The sequence below is a fragment of the Danio rerio genome, chromosome 2 (assembly GCF_052040795.2).
Source record: "Danio rerio strain M-AB ecotype USA chromosome 2, GRCz13ab, whole genome shotgun sequence".
Classification (NCBI taxonomy): domain Eukaryota; kingdom Metazoa; phylum Chordata; class Actinopteri; order Cypriniformes; family Danionidae; genus Danio; species Danio rerio.
The window spans coordinates 54858619-54872855 of record NC_141022.1 but is presented as its reverse complement, the minus strand read 5'-3'; the positions used below and the strand labels follow the sequence as shown (position 1 = coordinate 54872855).

At 44.9% G+C, this 14237-nt stretch overlaps 1 protein-coding gene across 1 annotated transcript in view; it reads left to right on the top strand.

Annotated features, from left to right (window-relative positions):
• pigrl3.10 (polymeric immunoglobulin receptor-like 3.10) overlaps positions 1-14237 on the top strand; it is an 88338-nt gene that overhangs the window by 2142 nt on the left and 71959 nt on the right.

Below are 14237 nucleotides of genomic sequence, written 5' to 3'. Positions count from 1 at the left end.
TAAGCACGCCTGGCGCCAGCAGACGCTATTCTTTTCGCTTCAGAGCCTTTTCTGATCGAGCTTATGAGGGTTCCTCCTGCTGATCTACAGCCATTTCGAGAGAACGATTGCATCCCGGTCCAGAGCGAGTCCACGCAGCGGCAGACGGTCAAGCTGGGTATCTCCCTTGCCTGGCGTCCCTTTGGGTCCGGTCCTCCAAGAGCAGTGCGTATTGTTGCAAACTTCCTAAAAGAGCAACACAGTCGTGCAGCACGTCCTTTTCAGGATGGCGCTCCGACTGTGCGTTTCTGGTTGCGGGGGTTTCCTGGCTCCGGATGATGGACACGATCACTGCATTACATGTTTGGGGGTCCAGCATGTTAATGTGGTGCTCGGGGGCGGTTCATGTCGTCACTGCGATGCCATGACCGTTGCGCAGTTGAGATCGCGGTTAGCTTTCGTAAGAGAGCGAGCCACCCCAGTTGCCTCCTGCTCTGCAGCGGGCGCTCGGGCAGATCTGAGGGCTTCAGCGAGAGACAATCCGCCGCCCACGGGCTTGCGGGCCTCTCGCTCCTCCAAGCGCTCCATCCAAGCTTCGGGTACTGGGAGTGATTCGTCTAATCAGATGGTAGCTCTCACGCTCGCTGACACCGGAGATCAGATGTCCTCCGCGGCATCGGAGGGTGGGCTTTCATTGTCCGACGATGATCCGGACCCGCTCGCCCCCTCTGGGCAAGCGAGCGCCGTCAAAACGGATCCCGAAGCGGACATGTTGGCCGTGCTTTCTCGGGCTGCTTCGGCCGTCGGGTTGGAGATGGTTTATCCCCCAGCCCCGCGGCCGGACCGACTAGATGGGTGTTACGTAGAGGATCAGAAGGCGAAGCCTTCGAAGCCTCTCGTCCCCTTCTTCCCGGAAGTGCACAGTAGGCTCACGCAGTCCTGGAGGGCACCTTTCTCTGCCCGCGCTGCGTCCGCCTCCGCCCTCACCACCCTGGATGGTGGAGCTGCCAGGGGGTATGAGGCGATCCCGCAGGTGGAGCGCGCCATTGCGGTCAATCTTTGTCCGCGTGGCGCCCACGCTTTGCGTGGTCCGCCCCGTCTCCCATCCAAAGCCTGTAAGTTTTCTGCCTCCCTCGGAGCTAGAGCTTACAAGGCTGCAGGCCAGGCAGCTTCCGCCTTGCATGCGATGGCCACCTACCAGCGCTACCAAGCGCAGGCGCTAGCCGAGCTGCACGAGGGTGGGTCTAACCCAGGCTTGTTACACGAGCTGCGTACGGCGACCGACTATGCTCTCCAGACCACTAAGTCAGCCGCCTGCACACTGGGGAGGACGATGGACGATGTGGTCCAGGAACGCCACCTCTGGCTAAACCTGGCAGATATGCGCGATGTCGACAAAGTTCGCTTTCTTGACGCGCCCATATCCCAGGCTGGCCTGTTCGGCGACACCGTCGGTGAACTCACCCAGGAGTTCAAGGCGGTGAGCGAGCAGTCGGATGCGATGGGCAAAGTCATCTATCGGCGGGGCCGTAAGCCCGCTCCATCCCCGGCCGAGCCATCCACCTCCGCTGCTCCTCGCCGAGGGCGCCCACCAACGGCCGATGCCCCGCCCCCGCCTCCGGCGAAGCGAACGCGTCGAGCACGCCGAAAGCCGGTAGCCCCTCCTGCCCAGGGCGCCACTAAGTCCGGTAAACGGACCGTGAAGCGTCCCTGAGACAGGCCATCCGGAGAAGAGGAGACTTGCTCTTTCCCCGCTGGAGGGCGGGGCCCAAAATCCAACGGTACTTTTCAGTGCCACCAAAGTTTCGATCAAAGAGCATTTTCTCCCTTCCCCGGATGTGACAGCTCAAGCCCCGCCAGTCTGGGACGCGCTGCCTCTCAGCTCGCAGGGCTTGCATGCTCCGCCAGCGGCTCTCAGGCGCTGGGGGGACGGTCTCCCTTCTCCCAGCCCCCAAGCCCCCTCTCAGGAGAAAGGGTGCGGAGCCAGAGCGAAACGCTCTCCTCCAGCTCTTCTGTGGGACCCTCGCGCTCCCCGGATCAGCACACCCGCTCCTCGCTGCCCCTCCGCGGTTACGTCAACGATTGCTGCGATGACGTCATCGATTGAGGGCTCTGCCTGCCTGGTTAGCGCGGGCCAGCCCCTAGCGGTGGCTCATACGCACGATCAGACTCGGCTACGAACTACAGTTCTCCAAATGGCCTCCCAGGTTTACGGGCGTGTATTTCACCAGGGTCAATCCCCTGTCCGCCCCTGTCTTGCGAGAGGAGATTGCTGCCCTCCTGGCGAAGGATGCAATCGAGCCGGTACCTCCAGCCGAGATGGAGAGCGGGTTTTACAGCCCGTACTTCATCGTACCCAAAAAGAGCGGTGGGTCACGGCCAATCCTAGATCTGCGCGTTTTGAATCGCTGCCTTCACAAGCTGTCGTTTAGAATGCTTACGCAGAGAAGCATCCTCCGATGCGTTCGTCCTCAGGATTGGTTTGCAGCCATAGACCTGAAGGACGCGTATTTTCATGTCTCCATTCTTCCACGCCACCGTCAGTTTCTGCGGTTTGCGTTCGAAGGTCGAGCATGGCAGTACAAGGTCCTCCCCTTCGGGCTCTCTCTGTCTCCGCGGGTCTTCACCAAACTCGCGGAGGGTGCCCTAGCGCCTCTGCGGCTTGCGGGCATCCGCGTACTCAATTATCTCGACGACTGGCTGATTTTAGCCCACTCTCGGGAGCAATTGACTGCGCACAGAGACGAGGTGCTCCGGCATCTCCGCCTACTGGGGTTGCAGGTCAACTGGGAAAAGAGCAAACTCACCCCGGTGCAGAGGATCTCTTTTCTTGGGATGGAGCTGGACTCGGTCACCATGGTAGCGCACCTCTCCGGAGAGCTGAACTGTCTGAGGGAGCTCGACAGCAAGTTAGTGGTCCCACTGAAATATTTTCAGAGGCTCCTGGAGCATATGGCTTCCGCTGCGGCTGTCACGCCGCTCGGATTGCTCCATATGAGACCACTTCAGCACTGGCTTCAAGATCGAGTTCCGAGACGCGCATGGCATGCGGGCACACACCGAGTCTCTGTTACTGTGCTGTGTCGCCGCACCCTCAGCCCCTGGAATGACCCCTCGTTCCTGCAGGCCGGTGTGCCTCTGGGACAGGCGTCCAGTCATGTTGTTGTTTCGACAGATGCTTCCAGCACAGGCTGGGGAGCCGTGTGTCGCGGGCATGCAGCTGCGGGCCTGTGGGTAGGTGCCCAGCTGCATTGGCACATCAATCGCCTAGAGCTGTTGGCAGTGTTCCTTGCTCTCCGCCGTTTTTCTCCGGCGCTGGGGCAGCAACACGTGCTGGTCAGGACGGACAGTACGGCGGCGGCGGCTTATATCAACCGCATGGGGGGTATGCGCTCTCGCCGCATGTCTCAGCTCGCCCGCCGTCTGCTCCTCTGGAGTCACCCGCGGCTGAAGTCGCTGCACGCCATTCACATCCCAGGTATGCTCAACCGTGCAGCCGATGTGCTCTCACGGCAGCAGATTCACTCTGGAGAATGGAGACTCCACCCCGAGTCTGTCTAGCTGATATGGGCGCGATTCGGGGAGGCCCAGATCGATCTGTTTGCTTCCCCCGAGAACGCTCATTGCCAGTTGTTTTATTCCCTGACCGAGGGCTCTCTCGGCACAGATGCACTGGCCCACAGCTGGCCCCGGGGCATACGCAAGTATGCGTTTCCCCCAGTGAGCCTGATCGCGCAGTTAATGTGCAAGGTCAAGGAGGACGAGGAGCAGGTTTTGTTAGTTGCGCCCCTCTGGCTTAACCGAACCTGGATATCAGAGCTCTCACTCCTCGCGGCGGCCCTCCCTTGGCAGATCCCTTTGAGAGAGGACCTACTTTCTCAGGGACAAGGCACCGTCTGGCACCCTCGTACCGATCTCTGGAACCTCCACGTGTGGTCCATAGACGCGAGGAAGACTTAGGTAACCTGCCGCCCGCGGTGGTTGATACCATCACTTAGGCTAGAGCCCCCTCCACGAGGCGCGCCTACGCCCTGAAGTGGAGTCTATTCACTGAGTGGTGTGTCTCTCGCAGAGAATACCCCCGAAATTGCCAGATTAGTGTTGTGCTCTCTTTCCTTCAAGAGAAGTTGGACAGCAGGCTGTCGCCCTCCACTCTCAAGGTTTACGTGGCCGCCATCTCCGCTTATCATAGCGCGGTAGCTGGCGGCACCGTGGGAAAGCATAACCTCGTCATCCAGTTCCTTAGGGGTGCTAGGCGAATTAATCCATCTCGCCCCCCTCTCATGCCCTCTTGGGATCTCGCCCTCGTTCTCACGAGTTTGCGATCCGATACCTTTGAGCCACTCGAATCAGTATCTCTAAGATTTCTGTCCCTGAAGACAGCTCTGCTGGTTGCGTTGGCCTCCATCAAGAGGGTCGGGGACCTGGAGGCATTTTCAGTCAGTGACTCGTGCCTGGAATTCGGGCCGGATTACTCTCACGTCATCCTGATACCCCGCCCCGGTTATGTGCCCAAGGTTCCTACCACCCCCTTTAGAGATCAGGTAGTGAACCTGCAAGCGCTGCCCCCGGAGGAGGCAGACCCAGCCCTTTGTTTACTTTGTCCAGTTCGCGCTCTGCGCATTTATGTGGACCGTACAAAGTATCGAAACAAAGATTATCCCACTGGATTGTGGATGCCATTTCACTCGCTTATTCGAGTCGAGGTCAGCCGTGTCCCCCGGGAGTACGTGCACACTCCTCTCAGAGCGTTGCATCCTCTTGGGCGCGTGCACACGGCGCCTCTCTAACAGACATCTGTAGAGCTGTGGGCTGGGCGACACCCAACACATTTGCAAGGTTTTACAATCTGCGAGTGGAGCCGGTTTCCTCAAGGGTATTAGGTAACCCTTTGGTGATTGAGGAAACAACTTGGTAGGGTGTTGAAACACGCTTGCTGCGCCATTCTCCCTAACACGGAGGAACGTGCGCCTTTTTATCTGTCAGTAAAGTTCCCCGTCAGGTGAGCCCTGCAGATTCCTCCGTGGCCCCCAGCACTGACTCAGCGGAGGAGTCACTTGCTGGCCCACTACGTTGTAGGTCTACCCGCTGGTCAGCCCGTGTTTTGGGTATAGGTGCCTGCTATGCGTGATCCCCACTAGGCGATCCCATATGCTTATTTCGCCACGGTTAAGTCCCCCCCCCTGGGCGGACCCGTGTCTTCCCTCTCCGCTAACCACTCTTTTGCTATGCGTACTCCCCCTTTTTTAGGGCTAGTCCATATGTAAATTCTGCCATCTACCCCCCCCCTTGGGTAACGGATGGCCTCCGCAGCATCCTCCCTATCGGGATTGCACGCTTCCCAACGTACTGTCGTATTTCCTAGAATTATCTAGATGCTCACGACTTCCCAAAAAATATATCTAAATCCGTAAAACTTCTGTTGAAGTAGGATAAATTAGGGCCAGGGACACGTTGGAGGACCGCGCCTCCCATGATGTGGGTGCGTCACGCTTGCTTGACTATCCCCTCATCGGGGGCGTTGGTAAGGTGCAGTCATTGTGGCGCTTTCCATACTTCTCCCATTTCGTGGATTTCAATCAATCCACTCTATGGCACTGAAGTTCCCCAACCGAAGGGGAACGTTCGAGGTTACAGAAGTAACCCTTCGTTCCCCGAGGAGGGGAACGGAAGTGCCATACTCCGTCGCCATAATGACTGTCCCTTAGCTGTTTGAAAGTCTCTTCAGCTTAAAAGGATAGTGTCTGCTGGCTTCAGGTGCGCTTATATGCTGGGATAATTGCCTATGCCGCACACCTGCGCAAGCTTACGCTGCCAATTAATTTCATTCATTGGCCCGTTCAATACTCTCCAGACAAGTGGCTTCTGATCCGAATCCTCCCATTTCGTGGATTTCAATCAATCCACTCTATGGCACTTCCGTTCCCCTCCTCGGGGAACGAAGGGTTACTTCTGTAACCTCGAACGAGCTAACTCATGACTAAATGGAGGATGAAGGTGACACATAAGCATTTTAGAAGAAGATGCATCCTTCTGTAATATTTTTCTCATCTTTAATCTTAAATCCAAATTATCCTTAAGAAAATTAACCAGTTTAGTTTTGCTACAAAATAAAACAATAGCAGAACAAACAAACCTTTGACTTAATTTGAGTTTGACTCCCCTGTTTTAGAGTGTAGTTTACATGAATACAGTTTTGCTATATTTTGGTAAATGACAAAAAAAAATATTATATGTGGATTTTAATTGTACAGTAAACAAAAACACGAGTATCCACAATAAATTGGTGTGATTTTTCATCTACTGTATGTGTGGTGTCATTTGTTGGTGATTTTTACCTCTTACACCCAAAATATGAGCAATATCTGTATCAGAGCTTTATAGTGTACCTCTTTTCTGCTTAGTAACATTATGGGCCCTAGCTTGACGCAAGAGTCGTTTTGAGGCGTTGCGCTACGCTGTTTAAATAGCAAATGCATTAGCGCTGAATTGTGCGCCCATAGGCGTTCTGGTCTAAAAGGAAGGCGTTCTGAGGCGCACGACTGGCGCATCGCTATTTTGAGAAACTATAATAAATTTTTCATTAGACCAAAACTAACCCGGTCTAAACTCTGAAACAGAGTTGCGCCTCGCTTACGCACTGCTTAATACGCACAAGAGAGCAATAGGCAAATATCAACAATTTCAACTATGCATTTCAACCAGGATCTCATCACGCAAGGCGCACTGTTTGCACTCGATGGCTCTCGCTTGTTTATTAATGCCTGTGACAACGATGATGTAATTTTCACAGTGAAGTGTGAAAAAAGAAAAAGGTCTCTACCATAATCTATGCAAAAGTTATTACATTCCAACTGATGAGAGGTGCTGTACAAGCCACAGGGACTGATCCTTGTTTACATATTTCACTATTCTTTTGTTTGATCAAACATAATTCACTGTGTTTGGACCACATCAGACATATAAAAGGATTACTTATGCACATCACCTCAAAAACAGAGGAAAATGGCCCTGAAGCGCACAGCATAAGGTAAGAGATGACAGCTGTCTGTGCTATCTGGGGCTGCTTAGTGATCATAAATGTATTGTTTACATTTCTGCGCCATGGAAACACCACAATTCATTCAACAACTGTTTGGCATATGAATAAAATTCAGTAAAAAGAATGCTAGAACTGCATGAGCACTGGCAAGAGCTTTCATTTGAGCTATAACTTGTACATGTGTCATATAAAAAAAATATGAAAATGAACCAATGTAAAATATCTAGCTGGGGTATCCAAATTACTGTGTATTTAAGTGTAAATAACTTTTATACAGTAGAATAAAAACCAAAGTGATGTATATGTGCATAAAATATAGATTCTACACTTTCAAACGACACCACTTACGGCGGTCTAGTGCAATGCTAGCCCTTTAAATCTGAAAGCGAAAGTCGATGACGTAACGGACCCGGTACCGGGTCCGCAGAGTTTATGTGTGTAGTTTTGTTGTTGTCCTATTCATGGCGCTGTAATACAATTGGAGCACCAGGGTGAGCGTTAATAAAAAGAGAAACACAGAACCTGAACATGGTAAAAATAGTATTGAAATAGAAATGTGATTGTGCAGAACGAACAATTAGGGAATGCTGTTTTTGTTGTCAGAAAATTGTTGTTAGGGAATAAAGATTTTTATGTGATTTATAAAGAATTAAAAATAAAAATGCTAAAATAATACAAATAAATAAATCAAAAACATTTTCACAATTAAAATAACACTTGTTTCGTGGGTGCAGTTTGACACGTGTACTTCAAACCTCTCATCTGCTCATGTCATCATAGTCTGTTCACAAACTGAAGACTTGATAGTGAGATGTTGTGTTGTTGTGTGATGTGTTGCTGACTGCAGAACAACTATTTTGCTCATTTGTTCACACTTTTGTGGTTCAAAGTACATTTCTGATCTTCCTCTAAACCCGGAGAGTAAAATAAAGTGATCAGTTCTCTCTCTCTCTCACACACACACTGCAGATATGATTCACCCTCTGATTCGCATTGGGGTTTTTCTTCACATTGGAGGTAAATAGTTATACCTTTAAAATTGCATTGTTACACTATTATATGGTCTGAGGTTTGCTTAATGTGTTACAGTTGTCAGGCCCGTGCAGAGACCGTCCAAAGGGCATGTGCAGGATAAATTCTTTGAAGAGGGGGGGGGGGGGGGGGGGGGGTTGTTTGTTGTTGCGCGCGTACTGAAGAGCGGTGTTGTCGCGCACGTTCTGATCAGCTGTGTTGTCGCGCGGGACCGGGGGCACTTTTTATCCAAGACTAAAAAGGGCATGTGCACTGCACAGGTTGAGCCCTATGTGTGCACGTGCCTGACAGTTGTTTAACTTTAATGCTAGTAATTCTTCAGGGTCCGTGTACATTTTGTTCATTTGTTTTCCATTTTCAAACGGAATAAAGGAAATGGAGAAAACGGCCGTTTTTCCGTTTTTCTTTTGCTCACGAGAAAACGAAAAAACGAGATTTTGGCTGGATTTTCGTTTTTTGGTTTAGGGTAGGAAAACGGATAAACGACTTTAAAATTCATTTTACACATGTAGGCGGTGCTGAAACGCCCACTTTCCTCTTAATTGGTTAACCAAATCTGCGCTCGTGACGTCACCCTCAAAATAAAAGCCTTACACGCAGGCTTTTAATTATTATTATTTAATTATATATTAACTAAGTTTACATATTCTATCATTTGAACCACACACAGTTAGCAGGCTTACATTCATTGCGTATGTATAAATTAAATAAAAACGTAAAGCAGTATTCTTAGACATTTGTCATTAAAATAAGGTCATAGTTCACTGCCAAGCTTCTTGCTGCTGTGCACCTGATGCTGAGCAAAGCCATTTCCGAGGAGCACCTGGTTTGCATGATTGTTTCAGAGCAAGGGCTTTATAATAATAATAATAATAATAATAATTATTATTATTATTATTATTATTATTATCAGTTACTAGTGTTTTTATTGTTTGGTGTTTTTTTTTCTTCTTTTTAATAGTTGTTAGTAGAACCAGAATAAGAACACTTTGGGCCCTGCTATAAAAAGGGTACCATTTGTTTTCATTTATTTCTTCCTATTTTAATTATATATTGTAATTATTTATTTGATAATTAATACTATTTTATTGCAACGCCAAAGTAGGCCTGTCTTATTATTTTTTTTATTATTAAATTTGCTGTTATTGTAGGCTAGATGGCAGGCTTTAAATATTTTAAATAACATTTACTCATAACCTTACTAATTCGAGAGCCGAACCTAAAAAAAGTTTAAGTGCAATTAATAAGCCTGTACAATAAAGGGAGCCGCAATGCATATTTCTAGCGCATTCTTTCACTCAACAATTATTGCTGGAATAATGAAATAAATTTCAAATTAACTAATTAAACACATTATAGTTGATAAAAAAATTTTTATCTAGTAGTTACCGATAAACAGATGAGCTCGCTACATGTGCGTTGCGCTAATAATTTGACATTTGCTCTTCTTGAGAAAGTGCTACAGCGGGCCCTGCTATTTCACATATAAGGTTAGTGATACGTATTTTAAATTAGTATTGCACGTCATTCATTCATTTTCTTGTCGGCTTAGTCCCTTTATTAATCTGGGGTCGCCACAGCGGAATGAACCACCAACTTATTTAGCAAGTTTTTACGCAGCGGATGCCCTTCCAGCCACAACCTATTTCTGGGAAACATCCACACATACACACACACTTATACAGTACGGACAATTTAGCCTACCCAATTCACCTGTACCGCATGTGTTTGGACTGTGGGGAAAACCGGAGCACCCGGAGGAAACCCACGCGAACGCACTACACTACTGAATTAGACACACAATCTCAAAACAAAAAAAAAAACTTGATGTTTATTTACATTATCTAAAGTCATTTCTTACGAGGTAGGATCTGTTGTTGTATTATATTTTCGTTTTAATATGCAAATAATTTTCTTTAATTTGTAATAGGCCTATTGTCCCTCATTGCATAAAATAACCAGCCTTTGTATTCAATATGTTTGTAAATTGTCCATCCAGTTTGACGCAAGCTAAACAACATTTTGGCCTGTTTTGCTTATTAAATGAGTGATTTTCACGGAGAAACAAATCATCCATCCACACAGTTTTGTATAGGACCCGTGTGAACAAAAATATACACTTCAGCATAGCCTATAGGAAAATGTATCTGTTTAGAACCAATTTTGTGTTGTATAATTAAAAATATTAAAAATACAATAAAAAAAGGAATAACATTTGAAGTGCAATGCTTCAAAGATCCAATACGCTGCATGCAGAGCCAAAACAAAAACTGGTTTGTTTGTTTAATAAAATAATAATATGAAATTAAAGTGAAATAGTTCCATAACCTGTATTATAACTGTAGTCACTCTAGATGACAAATCATCCGTTGCGCCGGACAGTTTCACCTTTAATCAAGAATGTGCCAGAACCAAATGAGAATATTTACAGATTACCTCAGAATGAGACCTCGGTCTGTGAAGGATGCAGAACGCAGAAACTCGTTGAGAATGGAGATGCATGTTAGATGTTTTATATCCCTTTAGATATTGTAAATAAACAACAAGTTTTTATAGAGATTGTGTCATGTCTTTTCTTTGACGCACGCGGTGAACAGCCCCGAAAAGGCGCCTCTATTTAGCCCGTAGCCTAAATAATAGTTTAGATTTTATAACATATAATGTTCCATTACTTTAAATGTATAATGTTTTTTAATATTTATGGATTATATAAAATATATAGTTTATATAAATGCGCTCTGATCATTCAAGGATCATAATGCGTTGCATATTCTTCTTATTCTTCATTGATCCGTAAATTGTGTATATTTTATAAACTGATCGTTTATAAGGACTAAGCTATTAATAACTGTAATTCCTCGAATGGAAAAGTCTTGATTAAAGAAAAAGAGAACTTAATTCGACATATGCATATAGTGCGCTTATTTCTGCGCGCATCGCGCGCTTTACCGAATTATCTTTTTTATTTTTTTATGCACTATAAATGCATCTGGCAGCACCGAAAAGAGCAAATGCCAAGTTATTAGCGCAGCGCACAGACAGCTAGCTCGTCTAGTCTGAACCAGGCGTTTTCAAACTATTCATTGCACACCGATCCCATTGCATTTTATTTAGGATAAACCTGTAAAAAAGGCTGCAGCTTATAAGTGCAATTCTAACCTCTGTCTTTTGTCCTTTATGATGAGGCACCCCGCATACACCAGAACACGTTACCTGAGCCAATCAGCGTCCAGGATCTGTGACTACGCAATCTTCCCCACCCAAACAGATTTTAGTTTCTAGTGTAGCGAGACACATAGACGGATGCTAAAGTTTGCGAGGAATAGATCACGGACTGTTTTCATCATTGTTTGTCAGCGGTTGCCACAAGTGTTGTGCGTGAATGCAGAAGTAAGTTTACAATCCTGTAAATGACGAAAGTTGTTCTGTTCTGTGAGTAGTTATTATGGCCGTGACGTCGCGATGCTATGGAAGGCCGTTAGGGCCAAAACGTCTGCAACAAACGTGTTAACGCGTAATTGCGTGTTAACACGTAATTTACGCGTTAACACGTCTTTTACGCGTTAACACGTTGGTACGTGTAAACACGTCATTTACGTGTTAACACGCAATTTACGTGTTAACACGTTTTTTTTTAACTAGTCTCATTTTTAAAGTGCTATCATTTACTCATTTCTCCAATTAACCTACTTATTATAATGTGTAAAGTAATTTAACTTAAATCACAATAAATGCTTTGCAGTCAATGATCTGTAGCAGATATTTAGCATTATAAAAGGCCAGACATATTCTGTAATGTTATGTTTGATGGCATAATAATGTAAAATAATAATGTTTGTTATTCAGCTGCTGTGATTTCTTTGAAATATGTGTGTAGAGAAATCAGAATGAGATTAATTTGACAAGTGTGTGCAAACACACTTTTTTCAGGAACACAAACATACAGTATATACAAATGAACACAAGAACACAGAATGACATAAGTGGATAAAGTAAATAATAAAACATTGGTTACAAAATCATATACAGTAAGGGTTGTGTATATGTATGACTAAAAACAAGTAGCAACTAATCTAATAAAAAAAGATCTATAGAGATAAAGATGTGTAGAGATCTGGAGGTTGGGCAGGTGCAAAGCAATAATCCTCTCCGCTGTCCTGACAGTCCACTGCAGTCTTCTTTCTAGATGGCACTTAAGAGGTTTTTTTTTTTTTAACTTTTTATACATTTATTGTTTGCAAAACTTTACACTATACACTTTTGGTCTCTGTACTGGAAGCTCCAAATCACCAAGACAAAACACTATTGTGTACAAACAATTGACAATAAATAATTGACAAGTTTTGATAAAACTGTAAGCTCTTTTCTGTCTGGTAAGAACAGCCCAAGTTATGATATACTAAATCAAAATTACAAGACAAAAAGTCGAAATAATGATTTATTAACTCAAAATATGACTAAAATCTGTAGAAATGACATAACGACAATAGATGGCGACAAATCACCATCTAAATGTGTAACTTAATTCTCTAAAGATGATTAATCTAATCAAACTTTTTTTTTCTTTTTAAAAGAGTTATTGAATCTTTAACTGAATGTCATTTTTTCATTCATTAGCTTGTTTATGAAAACTGCATGCAAGAACTTAAACTCAAATGGTCCATGGTAATTTTGTCAAGTAACTTTGCAATGTAGTGGGTAACACATGCAGTTTAGGTCAATTCAATGTGAAGTGAATTTAAAATAATATTTCCCACATTATCTTTAACTAACCAAGGACATTTTCACAGTATTATGCCACAGTATCCAATAAAACAAAAAATATTCTGGAATCATAAGTCTTATTTCTTATAGTTTATATAAGTGATATGGGTCGATCAATTGTTACTTATGCAAACTTCAATACTTTCTTTAAAATATTAAAGGTGCTGTAAGCAATTTTTCATCTTAACAGGCTGGCACAATTCGGCGACTCTCAAAAAAAAAATAATAATAAAAATTGTGGTTAGGCATGCACAGAGCATCTTCTTTCTCACAATGAGTTTCTTCTATCATTCATCCAACCAAGTTCGTTCTTCCGAAGTGATCTGGGAACAAGGTCAGTGCTGCAAAGAGCTTGTAAAGCCTGCCCTGGCTCATTTAAAGTGACCAGCGCAATGAATGATAAATGTCAGTAATAATCAAAACAGTTTAAAACAGGCTTCTCTAGAAATGTAAATATTGCACATAATGAAGATACAAGAAAGATACAAGTGTATGTTTTTGTTCCTGCCCATGAATAGATGATTTCTTTTGTTCTGTGGGAAATAAGGGTTTCTTTAATGCTCCACTGTAATTGGGTCACAAACCCCTGTCATTTGTTTGCTACATTTTTAATTTGTCATATTAAAGATTGTCATAAGCATCTGATTTTTCCTCATTCTAATGTGCTTTCATTTTCTCCTAACTTGCTGCAGGAGTTTTAAAATCCCAACCGATAATGAAATCTGGTTACAGTGCACACAAACCTTAAACGTGCACACACTACAAGACAAAGAAAACTGTGGCATAGCACACGACAAGATACTATTAAGATTGTGCCTGATGGAGCACATAACCTGATTGCAGAATAACTCTGCTTTTTAATGATAGGCTAGCTAACAAATATTTGACCAACTGCCAGAGCGAACAGCCTGCAGAATTAAAAAAAATGCTGCTTGAAAAGAGCACGTCCAAACAAATGTCTAATATTATTATAAATAACTATAATAAACACTACTACTACTACTACTATTATTATTATTATTACTATTATTATGGATCAGAGAGAAGACAAAGGCAGATTAACAGAGAATGGATATTTAATAATACTTTAAACAATTTTGAGGTTGTTCAGAAAAGAAATATCATCAATACCAACAAAAAGAAAACAAACAAACAGAACTTAACTTCGGGTTGTAACTGAAACAAGATGATGCCAGTGGAGGTAAACACCGTACAGGATTCACAGGACAAGATAACAGACAGGATAACAAACTGGTGAGCAGGCAGGCAGGCTACATTATCAGGTAAATGCTGTCACACTGTAGAGAAATTAGTCTGGGTAATAACAAATAAATCAGACCATAAATGAGTGATTGTTCCAGGCTTACAGGGTTATGTAGTGTGAGCGATGATGAGCAACAGGAGAAGGTGATTGGTGATT